General features: G+C 41.4%; 1 pseudogene; it reads left to right on the forward strand.

Moving 5' to 3' along the window:
• Nucleotides 1–4,898: 4,898 nt before the first annotated feature.
• Nucleotides 4,899–22,172, forward strand: LOC123725644 (uncharacterized; annotated as a pseudogene).
• Nucleotides 22,173–23,101: the final 929 nt, after the last annotated feature.

The following is a 23,101-nucleotide window of genomic DNA, read 5'->3' on the forward strand; positions in this document are numbered from 1 at the left end:
CTCGGTTATCTCCCAGGAGTACCGATTACAAACTGTAGAGTAGGGCAAGGTTGCATTCCAAATAGGGTTAGGCCCCGTAAGGGCCCTAGTCGACAGTAGTGCACTAAAATGGCATTTGGGACACAACCCAAGGGCTCCACTTTACATATAGTCTTCATAAAACATTCATCGCACTTCCATATGGAAACCCCTAAAGGAGTGTACAAAAAATGTATAATAAGTTGCATGTGTGTGAATTAATTACAGTGAGCACACAATAGTGTTGGTGTTGGACTGCACAAGGTTAACATTTCATGCTAATTAGCGTCCCTGGTGTATTGGTGCATCTGTCTTGTACTGTGACAGCGAAGTCGCTTTTTATTGATTTGGGGCACCAGACAGCAGTCAAAGAGTGTCCAATACGGTCGCCATATTACAGAGCTTATAGCCATGACGTTAAAGGCAGAGTCCTTCATTTGTTTTTCAGTCAAATGGCAGCTATGCCATCACTTGTTTTGGTAGAAGCTGGAGAAATATAATCCCTCTCCAATTCATAGATGGAACTATGGATTCAAGGACTGTTAGTCCATGAGATCTCCCCTAAAGTATGAAAGTTTTTTTAAGCTTTAGGGGAGAGTGGGGTAAGTTGAGCCATTTTTTACATTCAGCATTAAATATAGTATTCGTTCTTACAAATATATCTACATATATTTCAGGATGTTGTGTATCCCTGGAAATAATCAGTTTTGAAAATATAGCTTGTCCAACAAAAAAAATTCTCTCGGCGCAACATAGCACTGGTATGGGGTAAGTTGACCCACAGGACAGGGTAAATTAAGCCACCAAAAATGTTTGTACTGAATTAAATATTACCACTACTTTTTTAAAACCATTTCAATCTTTCTTTCCCAAAGACAATTAAACACAATCACAATTGCTTGTTTTGTCTTTGAATCAATTTAAGCATTTTTTAGAACAGTCTCAACCCCTTTTTAAGCACTTTTAACATAGGCCAGGCCTCATATCCCAACGATAATGCTTTGTATTACGCCTGGGAAGAAAACACTTCAATTTGCTCAACTTGCCATTTTCTCAGCCACTGCCACAAGGATGCACTTTCATATTGAAGCTCATAGAGACTCCCGGGCTCCTGAGTGGCGCTGCTGTAATATCACTAAATCTCAGTGCTAGAGGTGTCACTACAGACCCTGGTTCAATTCCAGGCTGTATCACAACGGGCTGTGATTGGGAGTCCCATAGGGCGGTGCACAATTGGCCCAGCATCGTCCGGATTAGGGTTTGGCCGAGTTAGGCTGTCATTGTAAATTAGAATTTCTTCTTAAAACTCACTTGCCTAGTTAAATAAAAGAGACCAAAACTGATGTATAGAACAATCTTAAAATGATCCACTTTGATTTAGATAAAAGCATCTTGAAAACTCTTAACACAAATTACTTTCTTACCACTTTATTTCCATATGATTTCTTCCTTCAAAGACTCCATGAAATGATGACCTCTTCCGAAATATATTTGGTCAAATGATACATTTTCTGTATGGTTTCCAAGAAACAAGGGTGTCACAACTTACCCCTTTGGCTCAACTTACCCCACTCTCCCCTACAAATAACGGAGAAAAACAACCTCAGATTTTGGGGTTATGATGGGGTAAGACAGTTGTATTAAACTCATTCGGCATTTATAAGTGATAGCCTTCCAGAATCAATGGATTATATATCCATATTGAAATACTATTAGAATGAAGTAAATATAGCAGATTGTACGTTTAACACATTAACTCTGGTACTCGAATTCGGCAGCTGTTTTTGTTTATGCACCCATCCAGCATGTTGTAGAAAGCCAAAGGCCTGGGGCCTCATTTCTAACTGTTGCATACAGTAAATTTAACACTAAATCAGATCTGTCATTAAACGGTGCACGCGTGAACGAACATTATAACGCCGCCTGAAAAACACCCATCATACACATTTTATGGTGACAATAATGCCCTTATTTGCTGTATACTTTGGAAGTAATTAGGCCAAGACAGTGTCTAAAGGAAATACACTACATGACCAAATGTATGTGGACACCTGCTCATCGAACACCTCATTCCAAAATCATGGGCATTAATATGGAGTTGGTCCCCTCTTTGCTGCTACACCCTCCGCTCTTCTGGGAAGGCTTTCCACTAAATGTTGGAACACTGCCGCAGGGACTTGCTTCCATTCAGCCACAAGAGAATTTTGGGCGATTAGGCCTGTCTTGCAGCCAGCGTTTCAATTCATCCCAAAAGTGTTTGATGAGGTTGAGGTCAGGACTCTGTCCAGGCCAGTAAAGTTCTTCCACACCGATCTCGACAAACCATTACTGTATGGACCTCGCTTTGTGCACGTGGCATGCTGAAACAGGAAAGGCCCTTCCCAAAACTATTGCCACAAAGTTGGAAGCACAGAATCATCTGGAATGTCATTGTTTGCTGTAGTGTTAAGATTTCCTTTCACTGGAATCAAAGGGCCTAGCCCGAACCATGAAAAACAGCCCCAGACCATTATTCCTCCTCCACCAAACTTTACAGTTGGCACTATGCATTGGGGCAGGTAGCATTCTCCTGGCATCCACCAAACCCAGATTCCTCCGTCGGACTGCTAAATGATGAAGAGTGATTCATCACTCCAGAGCACGCATTTCCACTGCTCCAGAGTCCAATGGTGGCGAGCTTTACACCACTCCAGCCAACGCTTGGGATTGTGCATGGTGATCTTAGGCTTGTGTGCGGCTGCTCGGCCATGGAAATCCATTTCATGAAGCTCTCGACAAACAGTTCTTCTTGTGCTGAAGTTGTTTCCAGAGGCAGTTTTGAACTCGGTAGTAAGTGTTGCAACCGAGGACAGATGGTTTTACGCGCTAAGTGTTGCTTTGAAGATTGCATGGCTGTGTAATCGATTTTATACATCTGTCAGGTGTGGCTGAAATAGCCTAATCTACTAATTTGAAGGGGTGTCCACATACTTTTATATCTATAGAGTATAATGACAAACTTGATAAATTGTCTTTGGAGATGTTGGCAGAATATTTATTTTTTCAGTAACATTTTCTGTATCTGACCGTTTCTGGAAGACAAAAACAATTGTAAATTGTTGTGGAACTTTAAACAGATCATTTGAATGCAATAATGTACACTTCAATGCAAAAGATCAGCTGTTCACTTCTACTGTATTTTTTTATTTAACTAGGCAAGTCAGTTAAGAACAAATTCTTATTTACAATGACGGCCTAGGAACAGTGGCTTAACTGCCTTGCTCAGGGGCAGAACAACAGAGTTTTACATTGTCAGCTTGGGGATTCGATCTGGCAACCTTCCAGCAACGCTCTAACCACTAGGCTACCTGCCGCCGTATGTTAAAAAACGCGCACCCTGTCGTCTGCATAGAGCAAAAACTATAAATTATAATAACCTAAAGGCCAAATTATGCGCATGGTAATTTGTTGTATGGCTACTTCGGGAATATGAACTCATCATGGCTAGAAATGGTGAGGAATTTATTCTGCAATGGTTATGATATATGTAGCCACGTGTGCACATTTTGTTCATATTCTTTGCTAGTTAGTGAGTTATTAGCCCAGTTATAGATCATTTGTAGTCAACAACAGGTGAGTGATTGCTTCCTGCAAGATACAAAAAACATGTACTTTCTAGACATCTTTGAAAAGCGAGTCAGGTAAAGAGCTTGTTTTTGTCTTAAAGGGGCAGTGTTGTATTTTGAAACAGGCTTGAATAAGCTAAGTAGCCAATAGGCAGAGGGTAGCATAATTTGTCTGATTATCTCTTATATTGGTATGGGAATAACAATGCATTGTGTATTATGTTTATAAATGAAATCTTTTTCTACGCAACACATTTCACATTACAGTTTTCAGACATAGCCTACAAATGTCAATGGAAAGGGTAAACCGTCTGTTGTACCATTAAACTGTGCATCGGATCGGATCGCATAAAGCAAAATAGGCTGCTTGAAATAGCTTATCTACTTGATTTACTACTTGGAAGTGGGTCCAATTAAATGAGAGATGGGACGAATGATAGCCTATTCTAACTTGTTGTAGTGCCTGCCTATAGGCTATTTTGTGAGTAGCCTATGAAACCATCAAGGTCAGAAAAGTTGAGGAATTTATTCTGCAATGATCATGGAAATATATGCCTATTTCTAATTATTTTAAGATGATTACATCTTATTATATTTAACTAGGCTTACCTGTGCTTTTGTTTTGAATAAGTGTCTTATATTCCCCATTTGTACTACAAGGCTACTTTTGCCTTCTTGCAATGCAAGTCTTCAACCACTAGAAACTGTGAGCAGACATGGTCTAAAGTTTGCGGGAGGATAAGCACATTCTCAAGTTCAGTTTTTCTAAACTTTTGCGTGTTTTGGGTTATATTTTGTGTGTACCCAACGTTTATCAATTAGGCCCCTGGTGTGCAATGTTTTTTAACCTTTATTTAACCCTTGTGTTGTCTTAAGGGTAGAAAATGACCCACCACTATGTTTAACAGCAGAGAAAACCCCCTAAATCATATTTTTTCAACTTGAAAAAGAGAGTGACCCCAACATTAGAAAAATTGAAACATTGCATTTGTTCATATTTCCATGAAAGATGTACACCACCAGGGTAAAAAGATTGTCTTAGGGTAATTTTTAACCCGGCAGTTATAAAATCATTTACACACCACAAAACCCACAAAGACACACACGTGATTTTTTGTGATTTCGATTTTTTCAGATGTCCAGGAGGAACAAGAGAACAATGATTTAGAAAAGGAGGAGGTATCTGAAGAAGTAGATGGAAAAGAATACAACCCAGAGCACGATGCATCATCTTCAGATGAAGAAATCCCCCAAGCTGAAAGAGAAACATTTTTGCTAAAGAACAGCAAAATAAGATGGTCCTTGTCACCATATGACAACCAGGGCAGGATGGCAGCACAAAATGTCATAAGGATGACCCCAGGGCCCACAAGACATGCAGTTGCCCATGCCCAGGACATCACCTCAACATTCTACATGTTCATCACACCAGCCATCGAAAAAATCCTCCTGGAGATGACCAATTCGGAGGGTTTCCGTAAATATGGAGACAACTGGATAAGGATGGATGAGATTGACCTGCGTGCCTGCATAGGGCTGCTAATCTTAGTGGGTGTGTATAGGTCCCGAGGCAAAGCTACATGTAGTCTCTGGGATGCAGAGAGTGGAAGGGCGATTTTCCATGCCACAATGCCATTGAAAGTCTTTCACACTTTCTCAAGAATGATACGATTTGATAACCGTGAGTCAAGACCTGCAAGAAGTGTGAGAGACAAACTGGCGGCCATAAGAGAGGTCTGGGAGAAGTGGGTGGAGCGTCAGCCATACTTCTACAACCCTGGGCCTAAAGAAACAGTGAATGAGCAATTGGTTCCATTCAGAAGTACATTTTTATTTTCATATGTGCAATGTAAGTGATTTTCACTGTTAATTTTATTATGTATTGCTGTGATATCATTGATTTATGTGATGTTTTCTGTGACACTGATACTAATTACTGATATTAATCTCTTTTGTCAAAAGATCGCTGTCCTTTCCTGCAGTATATGTCCAGCAAGCCAGCAAAGTATGGCATCAAGATATGGGTGGCCTGTGACGCACAATCCAGCTACGCTTGGAAGATGCAAGTCTACACAAGGAAGCTGACCAATGGAGGCCCAGAGAAGTACCATGGGATGAGGGTTGTGCTTGATGTGACAGATGGACTGAGGGGGCACAATGTCACGTGTGACAATTTCTTCACCTCTTATGAACTCAGCCAGCAGCTCCTGAAGAGGAAGATCACAATTGTTGGCACAGTTAGAAAGAACAAGCCTGAGATCCCCCCTGCACTCCTTGCAACAAGAAGGAGATAGGCCTTCTCATCAAAGTTTGCCTTCTCATGAAAGTTTGCCTTCACCCCCACCACCACTCTAGTTTCTTACCTCCCAAAGAGGAACAAGAATGTGGTCCTCCTGAGCACACTGCACAAAACAGCTGAGATCAGTGATTGTGAGGACAGGAAGCCAGCCATCATCCTGGACTACAAGCACAACAAAGGGGGCGTGGACAACCTGGACAAGGTGATTGGAACTTACAGCTGCATGAGGATGACTGCCCGCTGGCCCCTGGTCATCTTCCATAACATCGTTGATGTGTCCTCATACAATGCCTTCATGATATGGAACAAGATCAACCCTACCTGGATGCCTGAGAAGCGAAACAAAATGAAGGTGTTCCTGGAGCAGCTGGGAAAGGCACTTGTAACCCCATACATTCAAAGAAGGGAGCGCCTCCCCCGCACAGCAGGCTCTGCAGCGCTTGTGAAAGCTGTTCAGGGGGCTGAATCTTGTCCTGATCCACCTGAGGCTGCAGCTGGGGCAGGCAAGAGGAGGAGATGCCAATTCTGCCCCCCAAAGTGCTGCACATGTGAGATATATATCTGCAAAGTCCATGCACACACACTTGCATACTGTCCTACATGTGCTAATTAGAATTGATTGATTTATGTTCTTCACGTTTTTGTTTTGAATCTATTATCTTATTTTATTCTTATTTATTGTTGTTCTTTATACACCTTGTAGGTGGGGCAATGGTTAAAAAAATGGGCGAAGACTAGTATTTTGTAGTTGAATTCCTCATTGTACACTGTATAAGAATATATCACTATGTTACCCAAAAAGTTTAAGACTTATTGTTTCCCTTCAATAAAATGCATTCAAAACTACTTTCTGCACATTTCTTCTACTTTCTTAGGCTATACAAGTGCGATTTCTTGCAACAACAAAAAAATATGTTTACACCTATGCAGTACCTTTAGCAATAATAATAATAATAACCTCTACTTTAGTAAAGAAAACAATTATGACAGGTGTGTTGTAATAAAAACGAGTGGTGTCCACTGATTAAATGAAGTCATTCTGCATTGTGAAGAGGGAAAACCCAGATATTCACAACGTTTGTGATGAATGACAGGTTGTTTCTTCATGCAAAATAGATTTGGGGTTTAAAATTCAATTAAGCTGCTTTGTTTTAGGGGTTTAGTGAAGGCGGGTCATTTTTTACCCTTAGGACAAGGGGAGTATACAGAATGTTAAGACTACACAAGGGTTAACTAGATAAGTCAGTTAAGAACAAATTCTTATTTACAATGAGGGCCTACCCCAGCCAAAACCAGACAATGCTGGGCCAATTGTGCGCTGCCCTGTGGGACTCCCAATTACAGCCAGATGTGATACAGCCTGGATTTGAAACAGGGACTGTAGTAACACCTCTTGCACTGAGACACAGTGCCTTAGACCGCTGCGCCACCCAGGAGCCCAATTCATTTGGGCATAGTCATTTCCATTGACCTGAGAAAAATATGATTAGATGAACTGAGACAGAAATGCAAGTACATTGTTATGAACAGAAATGCAAGCACATTGTTATGAACAGTAGATGATCTGTCATTCAAAAAGTAAAAGGGCGCACTCTACTGGTGGTGCTATTGTAAGGCTTTGAGTGTAAATCATAGACAGCACTAGTGCCCCAAAGCCTATTTTAGCATTGGCAGCGCCATTGAGGACTTTCACCATTTTAAAGTAGTCAACTGGGTGGGACTTCCTATGGGTAACGTAAAGGAGGGGTCAACAAATTAATTTTACTCCTGAGCAAACATTACATATCTGCAGGTGGCAGTAAATCACCAAACTTTGCTTTATACCTATTCAGACAACTCACTAAGAGTGGCAGTATGCACCCTTTCAGTTTCTCTAATAAAAGTAGGAGTAGAAGAAATGTACTGCTTTGAAATGGAGAAAGCCCTCAATGGAGCTGCCCAAGCGGTCACATAAGCCATTATGGCACAGATGCAAAGAAGCCCCCTCTATCGACCTCTATGGTGTAACCTCAATCAACAAAGCACAACTGCTGGACAATTCTGCCATCTGTTGGCAGACCATGAGAGTCAAATGACGTCCTAGTAGTGTTTAGGAAATGTCTTGTTCACAACTACTACAGGCATGCAAACGCACACACTACCTGTGAAAGGAGTCTACCTGAGGATAAATTTGACCTACAGTACTTTATGAAGCAAGTCCCTATTGATAATACTTTAGCGAGCGAGAGAGAGCGAGCGAGCGAGCGAGAGCGAGAGAATACAGCATGATATAATACTTACCTTAAAAGCTGAGTGATGGGCCTGGAGAAATATAACCATTCTCAAATTCATAGAGAGAGCTATGGATGTAAGGATTGACCACTTACAGTACATTGTTTACAAACATTGGAGTAAAAAAATAGATTTATTTGGGGTTATGACAGTGTAACTAGCTCATGAGGCATTTATAAGTTATATTCTTCAAGAATCAATGGTTATGTCACGGCCGTCGTGTTGAGTAGACCAAAATGCAGCGGGTACGTGAATGCTCATAATACTTTTATTAGAACATTACACAAAACAAGAAAATGAAAAAACACAAACAACAGCTAAACAGTATTGCAGGCTAACCATAGCAGTGCAAAAACAACTTCCCACAAAAGACAGGTGGAAAAAAGGGCTACCTAAGTATGGCTCCCAATCAGCAAAAACGATGTACAGCTGTCCCTGATTGAGAGCCATACCCGGCCAACACAAAGAAATACACAACATGGAAAAAACATAGAAATACAAAACATAGAATACCCAAATACCCCGACAACACAAAACAAACACAGCCCTGCCACGCCCTGACCAAAATATACTGCTCAAAAAAATAAAGGGAACACTTAAACAACACAATGTAACTCCAAGTCAATCACACTTCTGTGAAATCAAACTGTCGACTTAGGAAGCAACACTGATTGACAATACATTTCACATGCTGTTGTGCAAATGGAATAGACAACAGGTGGAAATTATAGGCAATTAGCAAGACACCCCCAATAAAGGAGTGGTTCTGCAGGTGGTAACCACAGACCACTTCTCAGTTCCTATGCTTCCTGGCTGATGTTTTGGTCACTTTTGAATGCTGGCGGTGCTTTCACGCTAGTGGTAGCATGAGACAGAGTCTACAACCCACACAAGTGGCTCAGGTAGTGCAGCTCATCCAGGATGGCACATCAATGCGAACTGTGGCAAGAAGGTTTGCTGTGTCTGTCAGCGTAGTGTCCAGAGCATGGAGGCGCTACCAGGAGACAGGCCAGTACATCAGGAGAAATGGAGGAGGCCGTAGGAGGGCAACAACCCAGCAGCAGGACCGCTACCTCCGCCTTTGTGCAAGGAGGAGCACTGCCAGAGCCCTGCAAAATGACCTCCAGCAGGCCACAAATGTGCATGTGTCTGCTCAAACGGTCAGAAACAGACTCCATGAGGCTGGTATGAGGGCCCGACGTCCACAGGTGGGGGTTGTGCTTACAGCCCAACACCGTGCAGGACGTTTGGCATTTGCCAGAGAACACCAAGATTGGCAAATTCGCCACTGGCGCCCTGTGCCCTTCACAGATGAAAGCAGGTTCACACTGAGCACATGTGACAGACGTGACAGTCTGGAGACGCCATGGAGAACGTTCTGCTGCCTGCAACATCCTCCAGCATGACCGGTTTGGTGGTGGGTCAGTCGTGGGGTGGCATTTCTTTGGGGGGCCGCACAGCCCTCCATGTGCTCGCCAGAGGTAGCCTGACTGCCATTAGGTACCGAGATGAGATCCTCAGACCCCTTGTGAGACCATATGCTGGTGCGGTTGGCCCTGGGTTCCTTCTAATGCAAGACAATGCTAGACCTCATGTGGCTGGAGTGTGTCAGCAGTTCCTGCAAGAGGAAGACATTGATGCTATGGACTGGCCCGCCCGTTCCCCAGACCTGAATCCAATTGAGCACATCTGGGACATCATGTCTCGCTCCATCCACCAACGCCACGTTGCACCACAGACTGTCCAGGAGTTGGCGGATGCTTTAGTCCAGGTCTGGGAGGAGATCCCTCAGGAGACCATCCGCCACCTCATCAGGAGCATGTCCAGGCGTTGTAGGGAGGTCATACAGGCACGTGGAGGCCACACACACTACTGAGCCTCATTTTCACTTGCTTTAAGGATATTACATCAAAGTTGGATCAGCCTGTAGTGTGGTTTTCCACTTTAATTTTGAGTGTGACTCCAAATCCAGACCTCCATGGGTTGATAAATTGGATTTCCATTGATTATTTTTGTGTGATTTTGTTGTCAGCACATTCAACTATGTAAAGATAAAAGTATTTAATAAGATTAGTTCATTCATTCAGATCTAGGATGTGTTATTTTAGTGTTCCCTTTATTTTTTTGAGCAGTGTACAATTGTCACGGCCATCGTAGGAATTGGACCAAAATGCAGCAGGGATGTGAATGCTCATTTTCTTCTTTATTAAAATAAATGAACACTGAACAAAAAGAACGACCAAAACAGTCCTGTCAGGCACACAGCTAAACACACAGCTAAACAAGAAACAACTACCCACAAAAATAATTAAATGTGCTCTTAATCAAACTAAAATTGGAATCATGCATTGAGATCAATGTATGAATTACACAAACGTATGAATTACACCCCAAAATTACACACACTCTAGCTAGGATTCCAAGTGTGTCAACATACACAAATCACATAATAGGGTAGACTGGGCACTTGGCAATTCCACACTGGTTGTATCCTCTGGCCATGAAAATGTACCCGTCTCTTCTCCAACCAGTACCCCAGCTGCAAAACCAACAGAGAAATTAAAGAATACTTAGTACTGAGAGTGTGTGTACATTTACATTAGATATGTACATGACATGTGAATACAATTAAAATCCGTTACAACCAGGCAGTATGATTTAATTTTGAACTTTTCTTCAACAATATGCGTTATAAAAAGGGGATTATTTAACTGGGTTTTTGGTAAAGAAATCAATGCATAAATGATGGCCTTTTTATAACACAAATTGCTGAAGAAAAGTGTAGAATTAAATCACACTGGCAGGTTATGATGAGTTTGACTGTATTTTCTGCATCAAAAATGTTGCCCTATGTCATTAATATTGAGTTGTTGGATGGCTTTACACTTTCAAAGTAAACACTGACCTGTTTTTCACAATCCAGTAGTCCAGGTAAGAAATACCATACCCGACAGCCAGTACAGCATGGTTAGTTCTTGTTGAACAGTCAGGCTGGTAGAGGACTCCTAAAGAAGAAGCACTACAAGAGTTAATGTGCAATTCATATGTATTTATTTACAATTTAATAGAGGTAATGGTAACACTTTACTTAAAGCATCCAGGTATAATGCATTATGCCGTTATAATGCATTACAACAAGTTATGCAAGTTATGCCTGCTTTAAGTATGTAATGTTTTAATGTGTCTCTATATGTAAAGTATGAGTTCTGTCACTGTATGACCTACATGGGCTGTAAATCTTTGTCAACAATGAAACTTTGTACTCCTCAAACTAGCTTGTTAACCATTGCCTGGTATTGGTAAGACTAGGGGTATTTGTTCTTCTTACTTATTTGTTGCCCTCTTAGGGATCCTTTCACCCTCATTCCCGTTCGAATCCTGTTAACGGGATTGATTTGACAACATCCAGTGAAATTGCAGCGCACCAAATTCAAAAACAGAAATACTCATAATAAGAATTCATAAAACATACAAGTGTTATACATCAAAATGCAGCTTAACTTCTTGTTAATCCAGCCGCAGTGTCAGATTTCAAAAAGGCTTTACGGCGAAAGCAGACCATGCGTTTATCTGAGGACAGCACCCGCATACAAACACATGAAAATCATATTTCAACCAGCCAGGTGCGACACAAAAGTCAGAAATAATGATATAATTCATGCCTTACCTTTGAAGATCTTCTTGTTGGCACTCCAAAATGTCCCAGAAACATCACAAATGGTCCTTTTGTTCGATAAATTCCTTCTTTATATCCCCAAAATGCCAATTTATTTGGTGCATTTGATTCAGAAATACACCGGTTCCAACTCACCCAACATGACTACAAAGTATCTAATAAATTACCTGGAAACTTGGTCCAAACATTGCAAACAACGTTCCTAATCCAAACTTAGGTATCCAAAAATGTAAATAATCGATAAAATTTAAGACAGGATATACTGTGCTCAATACAGGACAAAAACAAAGTGAAGTGCATTCTAGGTCGCTCGCAACAAAAGACTTGAGTCTATCTGAGTGACACATGGAAAGGAAAGGAATACTTCATTTCTCAAAAGAAAAAAAAACAACCAATTTCTAAAGACTGTTGACATCTAGTGGAAGCCATAGGAACTGCAAGCATATTTCTATTAAAAAGGGCTTACCATAGAAATCTAATGGAAAACACATTGAGCTCAACAACAAAATAATTCCTGGATGGATTGTGCTCGGGGTTTTGCCTGCCAAATCAGTTCTGTTATACTCACAGACATTATTCAAACCGTTTTAGAAACTTCAGAGTGTTTTCTATCCAAATCTACTAATAATATGCACATGCATATCCTAGCTTCTGGGCCTGGGTAGCAGGCAGTTTACTTTGGGCACGCTTTTCATCCGGATGTGAAAATTCGGCCCCCTAGCCCAAAGAGGTTTTTAATGGTTCACACCTGAAATTGTAGCAATACATTTGCAGAAGAGTCCATGCAATAATGTTAAACTACTACAATCTCAAAAGAGATCATCTATTACCTATTTTTGGAGAGTATACCCTTGACGCGAATGTACATGTATACTTAGGGCGGCAGGTAGCCTAGTGGTTGGACCATTAGGCCAGTTATCGAAAGGTTGCTGGATCAAATCTCTGAGCTAACTAATTAAAAATCTGTCATTCTGCCCCTGAACAAGGCAGTTAACCCACTGTTCCCTGCTGGCTGTCATTGTAAATAAGAATTTGTTCTTAACTGACTTGCCTAGTTAAATAAAGGTTAAAAAAATCAAATCATAGGTGACACCGAGCTCACCATCTTTGTTGAACTTGAAGGAGGGATGTGTGGCGTTCACAGACACAGCGATAGGGCCAACCTCATACAAAGTGTCTCTAAATGCTTTTTCATCCAGAGGAGGAACTCTGTTGAAGCCCTTGCACCAGGCTTCCTTTGTTGCATTCTGGTATTCACAAGGGCCCACCTGAAAACAGTTTATTATGATAATCTCAAGCTTTACAGTGATCTTTTCACTCATCTATTCTATGTTCTTTCCAGTGAACATTTTGCCTGTTCTGGGAATGTTAATTTATTGGTTGCAGAGAGGTTCTGAGAACATTTTACAATGGTTCCCTGAAAGTTTTCATGGGAGGTTTTATTAACATTCTGAGATTGGAAATTCTAGGTTATTTGAAGGTAATTAAATAACGTTTTGAGAACATTCTCTAAATGTTGTGAATGTTTTGAACAAAATATAAAAGTTTTAATCATTCATCAAAAGATTTAATAATTTCCTTCAAACTTTGACTGAATGTTTGAATAACACTTTTAATAACACTAGCTTAGTTTGGGTTACCTGTTTTGAACTCCAAGCCAGTGGTATAAAGTACTTAAGTAAAATACTTTAAAGTACTACTTATGTCACGTATTTCGTTGTGTTGAGGAAAGGAGGACCAAAATGCAGCGGGATTGTGGACACTCATGTTTATTCCTGATAAAAACAGGTAAGGTATCCACTTGAAGAAAAAACAAAACTCACAACGGCAACAGTGTGGCATGCTCAAACAAACGCAGTGCACACAACAATCTCCCACAAAAGACACATACAAACACATCCTAATATATGGGACTCTCAATCAAAGGCAAATGGACAACACCTGCCTTCAATTGAGAGTCCCAACCCCAATTGACCACACATAGACATACAACAGCTAGATCAATCATAGACATACATAACAAGGAACAGTGCCCAAAAACCCCGGAATACACAATTAAAATCCCCTACAACAAACACACCACCACGGATCACATAAAACGAATACCCTCTGCCACGTCCTGACCAAACTACAGTAACAATTAACTCTTATACTGGCCAGGACGTGACAACTTAGGTCGTTTTTATGGGGTATCTGCACTTTTCTTTACTATTTATATTTTTGACAACTTTTACTTCACTACATTCCTAAAGAAAATAATGTACTTTTTACTCCATAGATTTTCCCTGACACCCAAAATTCATCCACTTATCCATTTTCCCTGACACCCCAAATTCATCCACTTATCAAGAGAACATCACTGGTCATCCCTATTGCCTCTGGTCTGGCGGACTCACTAAACACAAATGCTTAGTTTGTAAATTATGTCTGAGTGTTGGAGTGTGCCCCTGGTTATCCTAAATAAAATAAAAAATAAAATTGTGTTGCTGGTTTGCTTACAAATTAACGTTCTTCTGTGGGAATTTCAGTGCTTCAGCATAACATTTCCTACCGGTTTTCTTTCCTACCGGCATAGCAATCCAACACATACAACAACACAGAGTTACACATGGAATAAACAAAACAGAGTCAATAATGCAGTAGAACAAAAGAAAACAAAAAGTCTATATACAGTGAGTGCAAATGAGGTAAGTTAAGGCAATAAATAGGCCATGGTGGCGAAGTAATTACATATAGCAATTAAACACTGGAATGGTAGATGTGCAGAAGATGAATGTGCAAGTAGAGATACTGGGGTGCAAAGGAGCAAGATAAATAAATAAATACAGTATGGGGATGAGGTAGGTAGATAGCCCATCTGTAAACAGCCCATCTATGTACAGGTGCAGTGATCTGTGAGCTGCTCTGACAGCTGGTGCTTAAAGCTAGTGAGGAAGATATGAGTCTCCAGGTTCAGAGATTTTTGCAGTTCGTTCCAGTCATTGGCAGCAGAGAACTGGAAGGAAAGATGACCAAAGGAGGAATTGGATTTGGGGGTGAACAGTGAGATATACCTGCTGGAGCGCATGCTACGAGTGGGTGCTGCTATGGTGACCCGTGAGCTGAGATAAGGCGGGGCTTTACCTAGCAGAGACTTGTAGATAACCTATAGCCAGTGGGTTTGGCGATGAGTATGAAACGAGGGCCAACCAACGAGAGTGTACAGGTAGCAATGGTGGGTAGTGTACGGGGCTTTGGTGACAAAACGGATGGCACTGTGATAGACTGCATCCAGTTTGTTGAGTAGAGTGTTGGAGGCTATTTTATAGATGGCATCACCGAAGTCGTGGATCGGTAGGATGGTCAGTTTTACGAGGGTATGTTTGGCAGCATGAGTGAAGGATGCTTTGTTGCGATATAGGAAGCCAATTCTAGATTTAATTTTGGATTGGAGATGCTTAATGTGAGTCTGGAAGGAGAGTTTACAGTCTAACCAGACACCCAGGTATTTGTAGTTGTCCACGTATTCTAAGTCAGAGCCATCCAGAGTAGTGATGCTGGACGGGCGAGAGGGTGCGGGCAGTGATCGATTGAATAGCATGCATTTAGTTTACTTGCATTTAAGAGCAGTTGGAGGACACTGAAGGAGAGTTGTATGGCATTGAAGCTTGTCTGGAGGTTAGTTAACACAGTGTCCAAAGAGGGGCCAGAAGTATACAGAATAGTGTCGTCTGCGTAGAGGTGGATCAGAGAATCACCGGCAGCAAGAGCAACATCATTGATGTATACAGAGAAGAGAGTCGGCCCGAGAATTGAACCCTGTGGCACACCCATAGAGACTGCCAGAGGTCCGGACAACAGGCCCTCCAATTTGACACACTGAACTCTGTCAGAGAAGTAGTTGGTAAACCAGGCGAGGCAATCATTTGAGAAACCAATGTGGTGATTGACAGAGTCAAAAGCCTTGGCCAGGTCGATGAATACGGCTTCACAGTAATGTCTCTTATCGATGGCGGTTATGATGTCGTTTAGGACCTTGAACGTGGCTGAGATGCACCAATGACCAGCTCTGAAACCAGATTGCATAGCGGAAAAGGTACGGTGGGATTCGAAATGGTCGGTTTGTTAACTTGGCTTTCGAAGACCTTAGAAAGGCAGGGTAGGATAGATATAGGTCTATAACAGTTTGGGTCTAGAGTGTCACCCCCTTTGAAGAGGGGGATGACCGCGGCAGCTTTTCAATCTTTGGGAATCTCAGGCGATACGAAAGAGAGGTTGAACAGGCTTGTAATAGGGGTTGCAACAATTTCAGCAGATCATTTTAGAAAGAGAGGGTCCAGATTGTCTAGCCCGTCTGATTTGTATGGGTCCAGATTTTGCAGCTCTTTCAGAACATCAGCTATCTGGATTTGGGTGAAGGAGAAATGGTGGGGAGTTTGGCGGGTTGCTATGGAGGGTGCCGGGCAGTTGACCGGGGTAGGGGTAGCCAGGTGGAAAGCATGGCCAGCCGTAGAGAAATGCTTATTGAAATTCTCAATTATAGTGGATTTATCGGTGGTAACAGTGTTTCCTAGCCTCAGAGCAGTGGGCAGCTGGGAGGAGGTGCTCTTATTCTCCATGGACTTCTACAGTGTACCAGAACTTTTTTGAGTTAGTACTACAGGATGCAAATTTCTGTTTGAAAAAGCTAGCCTTAGCTTTTCTAACTGTCTGTGTATATTTGTTCCTAACTTCCCTGAAAAGTTGCATATCACGGGGGCTATTCGATGCTAATGCAGAACGCCACAGGATGTTTTTGTGCTGGTCAAGGGCAGACAGGTCTGGAGTGAACCAAGGACTATATCTTTTCTTAGTTCTACATTTTTTGAGTGGGGCATGCTTATTTAAGATGGTGAGGAAGGCACTTTTAAAGAATAGCCAGGCATCATCTACCGACGGGATGAGGTCAATGTCATTCCAGGATACCCCGGCCAGCTCGATTAGAAGGCCTGCTTGCAGAAGTGTTTTAGGGAGCGTTTGACAGTGATGAGGGGTGGTCGTTTGGTCGCAGACCCATTACGGATGCAGGCAATGAGGCAGTGATCGCTGAGATCTTGATTGAAAACAGCAGAGGTGTATTTGGAGGGCGAGTTAGTTAGGATGACATCTATGAGGGTGCCCGTGTTTACGGATTTGGGGTTCTACCTGGTAGGTTCATTGATAATTTGTGTGAGATTGAGGGCATCAAGTTTAGATTGTAGGATGGCCGGGGTGTTAAGCTTGTCCCAGTTTAGGTCACTTAGTAGCACGAGCTCAGAAGATAGATGGGGGCAATCAATTCACATATGGTATCGAGGGAACAGCTGGGGGCAGAGGGAGGTCTATAGCAAGCAGCAACAGTGGGAGTCTTGTTTCTGGAAAGGTGAATTTTTAGAAGTAGAAGCTCGAATTGTTTGGGTACTTGGATAGTAATACAGAACTCTGCAGGCTATCTTTGCAGTAGATAGACCAATCACGGACCTCATCACTGAACCTCTGCCTGTTCTGACCTCGAGCCTGCCTATCACCTGGTACTGTTTGGACTCTGACCTGGTTTATGAACTCTCGCTTGTCCCTGACCTGGCTTTTGCTTACCCCTTTTGTTATGATAAATATCGGAGCTCAACCATCTGCCTCCTGTGTCTGCATTTGGGTCTCGCCTTGTGCCCTTATAATCATTTGTGTCAATAGGTGTCAATAAATTTGACATCTACATTTTTGAGAAATGTTTGTATTACTTGTCAAACGAAATATTTTTCTCTGACCAATTGAACTAGTAGAAAATAATATAATTTCCCAAATTGTTTTGGCGTACAATATAGCCAAGTATTTTTTATTATTTTATACATCTTTGTCAATAATTTTGTAACCCACTGTATGTTCCCTTAAAGCACAATGCAAGCATATATTTGGCAGCCTGTACATACAGTATATTTTACATATTTGGCACTCACTCAAAAATTGGCACACAAATGACCACATGGTGGTGCTAGCTAGGGAACACCAAAATCAAATAGTATTTGTCACTTGCGTCGAATACAACAGGTGTAGACCTTAAAGTGAAATGCTTGCTTACAAGCCCTTAACCAACAATGCATTTTTAAGAAAATACCTAAAAAATATATAAAGTAAGCGATAAGAATAACAAATAATTAAAGAGTAGCAGTAAATAAATATAGCGGGGCTATATACAGGGGTTACCGGTACAGAGTCAATGTGTGGGTGCACCGGTTAGTCGGGGTAATTGAGGTAATACAGTTGAAGTCGGAAGTTTACATACACTTAGGTTGGAGTCATTAAAACTCATTTTTCAACCACTCCACACATTTCTTGTTAACAAACTATAGTTTTGGCAAAAAAATGACAAGTAATTTTTCCAACAATTGTTTACAGACAGATTATTTCACTTATAATTCACTGTATCACAATTCCAGTGGGTCAGACGTTTACATACACAAAATTGACTGTGCCTTTAAACAGCTTGGAAAATTCCAGAAAATGATGGCATGGCTTTAGAAGCTTCTGATAGGCTAATTGGCATAATTTGAGTCAATTGAGGTGTACCTGTGGATGTATTTCAAGGCCTACCTTCAAACTCAGTGCCTCTTTGCTTGACATCATGGGAAAGTCAAAAGAAAACAGCCAAGACCTCAGAAAAAAAGTTGTAGGCCTCCACAAGTCTGGTTCGTCCTTGGGAGCAATTTCCAAATGCCTGAAGGTACCACGTTCATCTGTACAAACAGTAGTACGCAAGTATAAACACCATGAGACCACGCAGCCGTCATACCGCTCAGAAAGGAGACGCGTTCTGTCTCCTAGAGATTAACGTACTTGGGTGCGAAAAGTGCAAATCAATCCCAGAACAACAGCAAAGGACCTTGTGAAGATGCTGGAGGAAACAGGTACAAAACTATCTATATCCACAGTAAAACGAGTTCTATATCGACATAACCTGAAAGGTAGCTCAGCAAGGAAGAAGCCACTGCTCCAAAACCGCCATAAGAAAGACAGACTATGGTTTGCAACTGCACACGGGGACAAATATCATACTTTTTGGAGAAATGTCCTCTGGTCTGATGAAACAAAAATATAACTGTTTGGCCATAATGACCATCATTATGTTTGGAGGAAAAAGGGGGACGCTTGCAAGCCGAAGAACACCATCCCAACCGTGAAGCATGTTGTTGGGGTGGTTTGCTGCAGGTGGGACTGGTGCACTTCACAAAATAGATGGCATCATGAGGAGGAAAATTATGTGGATATATTGAAGCAACATCTCAAGACATCAGTCAGGAAGTTAAAGCTTAGTCGCAAATGGGTCATCCAAATGGACAATGACCCCAAGCTTACTTCCAAAGTTGTGGTAAAATGACTTAATGACAACAAAGTCAAGGTATTGGAGTGGCTATCACAAAGCCCTGACCTCAATCCCATAGAAAATTTGTGGGCAGAACTGAAAAAGCATGTGCGAGCAAGGAGGCCTACAAACCTGATTCCGTTACACCAGCTCTGTCAGGAGGAATGGGCCAAAATTCACCCAACTTATTGTGGGAAGCTTGTGGAAGGCTAGCCAAAATGTTTGACCCACGTTAATCAATTTAAAGGCAATGCTACACAATACTAATTGAGTGTATGTAAACTTCTGACCCACTGGGAATGTGATGAAAGAAATAAAAGCTGAAATAAATCATTCTCTCTACTATTATTCTGACATTTCACATTCTTAAAATAAAGTGGTGATCCTAACTGACCTAAGACATGGAATCTTAACTAGGATTAAATGTCAGGAATTGTGAAAAACTGAGCTTAAATGTATTTGTCTATGTATGTAAACTTCCGACTTCAACTCTATGTAATCATGTAGTAACCAAAGAACTGTTAAATCAAAAATATATTTTATATTTGAGATTCTTCAAAGCCACCCTTTGCCTTGATGACAGCTTTGCACACTCTTGGCATTCTCTCAACCAGCTTCATGAGGAAGGCATTTAAATTAACAGGTATGCCTTCTTAAAAGTTAATTTGTGGAATTTCTGGTCAGTCAATGTGGAAAATGGTATGCAAAATGGAGTGGGTCTAGGGTTTCTGGGATAATGGTGTTGATGTGAGCCATGACCAATCAATCAAATTTCAATCAGCCCTTCTTACATCAGCTGACATCGCAAAGTGCTGTACAGAAACCCAGCCTAAAACCCAAACAGCAAGCAATGCAGATGTAGAAGCACTGTGGCTAGGAAAAACTCCCTAGAAAGCCAGAACCTAGGAAGAAACCTAGAGAGGAACCAGGCTATGAGGGGTGGCCAGTCCTCTTCTGGCTGTGCCGGGTGGAGATTACAACAGAACATGGCCAAGATGTTCAAATGTTCATAGATGACCAGCATTGTCAAATAATAATAATCACAGTGGTTGTCGAGGGTGCAACAGGTCAGCACCTCAGGAGTAAATGTCATTTGGCTTTTCATAGCCGATCATTCAGAGTATCTCTACCCCTCCTGCTGTATAGAGAGTTGAAAACAGCAGGTCTGGGACAGGTAGCAAGTCCGGTGAACTGGTCAGGGTTCCATAGCCGCAGGCAGAACAGTTGAAACTGACCAGCCTTTCAAAGCATTTTATGTCTACAGACGTGAGTGCCACAGGTCGGTAGTCATTTAGGCAGGTTACCTTAGTGTTCTTGGGCACAGGGACTATGGGGGTCTGCTTGAAACATGTTGATATTACAGACACAGACAGGGAGAGATTGAAAATGTCAGTGAAGACACTTGCCAGTTGGTCAGCACATCCTTCTGCTTCTGAGTTTTTTCTATCAATTTACTGAAACCACGCTATGTATCTATTGCTCTGAATCTACCATGTATCCTAAACTACTGAGGGTGATTACATTTACTGAGGGTGATTACATTTTGGATTATGTTGGGATGTTAGATAATCAAATAGACAACTCAATGTTTTGAGAAACTGCTGAAGAGATAGAACATTGCTTAGCAAGTTGTAGTATTGCTAAATAATTTGCATAGGAAAAGGGGTTATTCTGCAGTGAATTGTTTTAGTAGACAGGTGTTAAATACTAATAGTTTTTACTGCCATCTGATTGCGGTTTGTTTGATGTTAAGGTACCTAATTTTTCAAGGTAAATCTGCTTTCGACAGCAATTGGAACTCAGGTGTGAGATGTTGTGAAATGTAAGGGGAAAAAACAAGTTCTTGAAAACATCAAGGTAGTTCTCTGATTTGATTTGCAACCTGGCCCTGGTGTACGGCACCTTTTGTAGCCTATATGTACGTAAATTGGGTTTAAACCATTAAAAGATAGGGCAAAATGTAGATTTCCACCTAAAAAGACCTACCTAAACATAATAATGTTTCATAAGATGGCCATAAACAATAACTGGTAATGTTGCATAGTTTTAGAAAGGTCTGGAACTCATCTTTCTGGTAAAAAAAAATATATAAATTGGTGAGGTGTACTCACTTTTGAGGACTCAAGTACATAGTACAAATACTATCTAACAAAAGTGGGGCAATAGGGCTTGAAATGACAAATGCTTTCGAAATATAATTACAATCAAATTATAGATGACTTACTATAAGATTTTAGATTTTTTGTCATTGTAAAATAAATCTGATCATACTTAGTGACTGTTTAATATTGGCACTATTTTATTGAACTGTCAACAGGATTTTCTCCTAAACGTCAACTGAGCAGCGCAGAGACACCATTCAAATGTGTGCACACTTGATACAACTTCAGCTTTAAGCACGAACTGATTTCATCCATCTGTGACCAAGAGAAAGGGGTCCTCATCCAGTTCTATTAAATTCTTTCATTTTTTTTCATGTTGAGAGCTCTAAATCTGGCTGAGAATATAATACATTTGCCATCTCCCAAACTGAGGTGGGTTCAGTTCGCTTGAATGTTTTCTACGTGGCGGAACGGTTTGTATTGAACAACTCGTTTCCCTATTGAGGATTGAGGATTTCAATAGTAGTCAACTGGATGAGGATTCCTATGAGTTGGGAGCAATCATCCAATGAAGAAGAAGAAAACTGAATAATTTAAAATGGGTATTGCCTCAAGTTTTGTCTCTCATTCAATTAGTGATGGTGAACGGTCTGAGCTGGTGCACTTGTCTACCCAGTATTTTTGGTTTAGAAATATGATTTCCTTTGAGAACTGCACTAACACTTAACGTAAAGCCAACAGGTTTAATGCTTTATTAGCTGACATAACCATGTGTGAGCCCTTGTAATTTTAATGTCTTATCACAAGGCTTATAATATGTCTCTCTGTGTAGCACATGTTCAACTGACTCAATATGTCTGTTATTTTAGTCAGAATCGTTATAAGAAGATAATAAGACATTCTGAGGGGTCATATGCATGCCTATGACAAGTGTTACAGTGTATTATAACTACACTAGCATGCTTTACTGTAAATGTCAGATATGAGCAGAGGAGAAGATATGCATGTGATGTTCCTATACAAGCTATAATCAACGACGAGACAGCCTATAGGGATTAGGTCAGAGACCTAGCCGTGTGGTGCCAGGACAACAACCTCTCCCTCAACGTGATCAAGACAAAGGAGATGATTGTGGACTACAGGAAAAGGAGGGCCGAGCACGCCCCCATTCTCAATGACGGGGCTGTAGTGGAGCAGGTTGAGAGTTTCAAGTCCCTTGATGTCCACATCAAGCACACCAAGACAGTCGTGAAGAGGGCACGACAAAACCTATTCCCCCTCAGGAGATTGAAAAGATTTGGCATGGGTCCTCAGATCCTCAAAAGGTTCTACAGTTGCACCATCGAGAGCATCCTTACTGGTTGCATCACTGCCTGGTATGGTAACTGCACGGCCTCCAAATGCAAAGCACTACAAAAGGTAGTGGGTACGGCCCAGTACATCACTGAGGCCAAGCTTCCTGCCATCCAGGACCTCTATAACGGCGGTGTCAGAGGAAGGCCCTAAAAATTGTCAAAGACTCCAGCCACCCTAGGCATAGACTGTTCTCTCTGCTACCGCACGGCAAGCGGTACTGGAGCACCAAGTCTAGGTCCAAGAGGCTTCTAAACAGCATCTACCCCCAAGCCATAAGACTCCTGAACAGCTAATCAAATGGTTACCCAGACCCCTCTTTTACGCTGCTGCTACTCTCTGTTTATTATCTATGTGTAACCGATGTGAAATGGCTAGTTAGTTAGCGGTGGTGCGCGCTAATAGCATTTCAATCAGTGACGT

This window comes from Salmo salar, chromosome ssa12 (assembly GCF_905237065.1).
Source record: "Salmo salar chromosome ssa12, Ssal_v3.1, whole genome shotgun sequence".
NCBI classification, from domain to species: domain Eukaryota; kingdom Metazoa; phylum Chordata; class Actinopteri; order Salmoniformes; family Salmonidae; genus Salmo; species Salmo salar.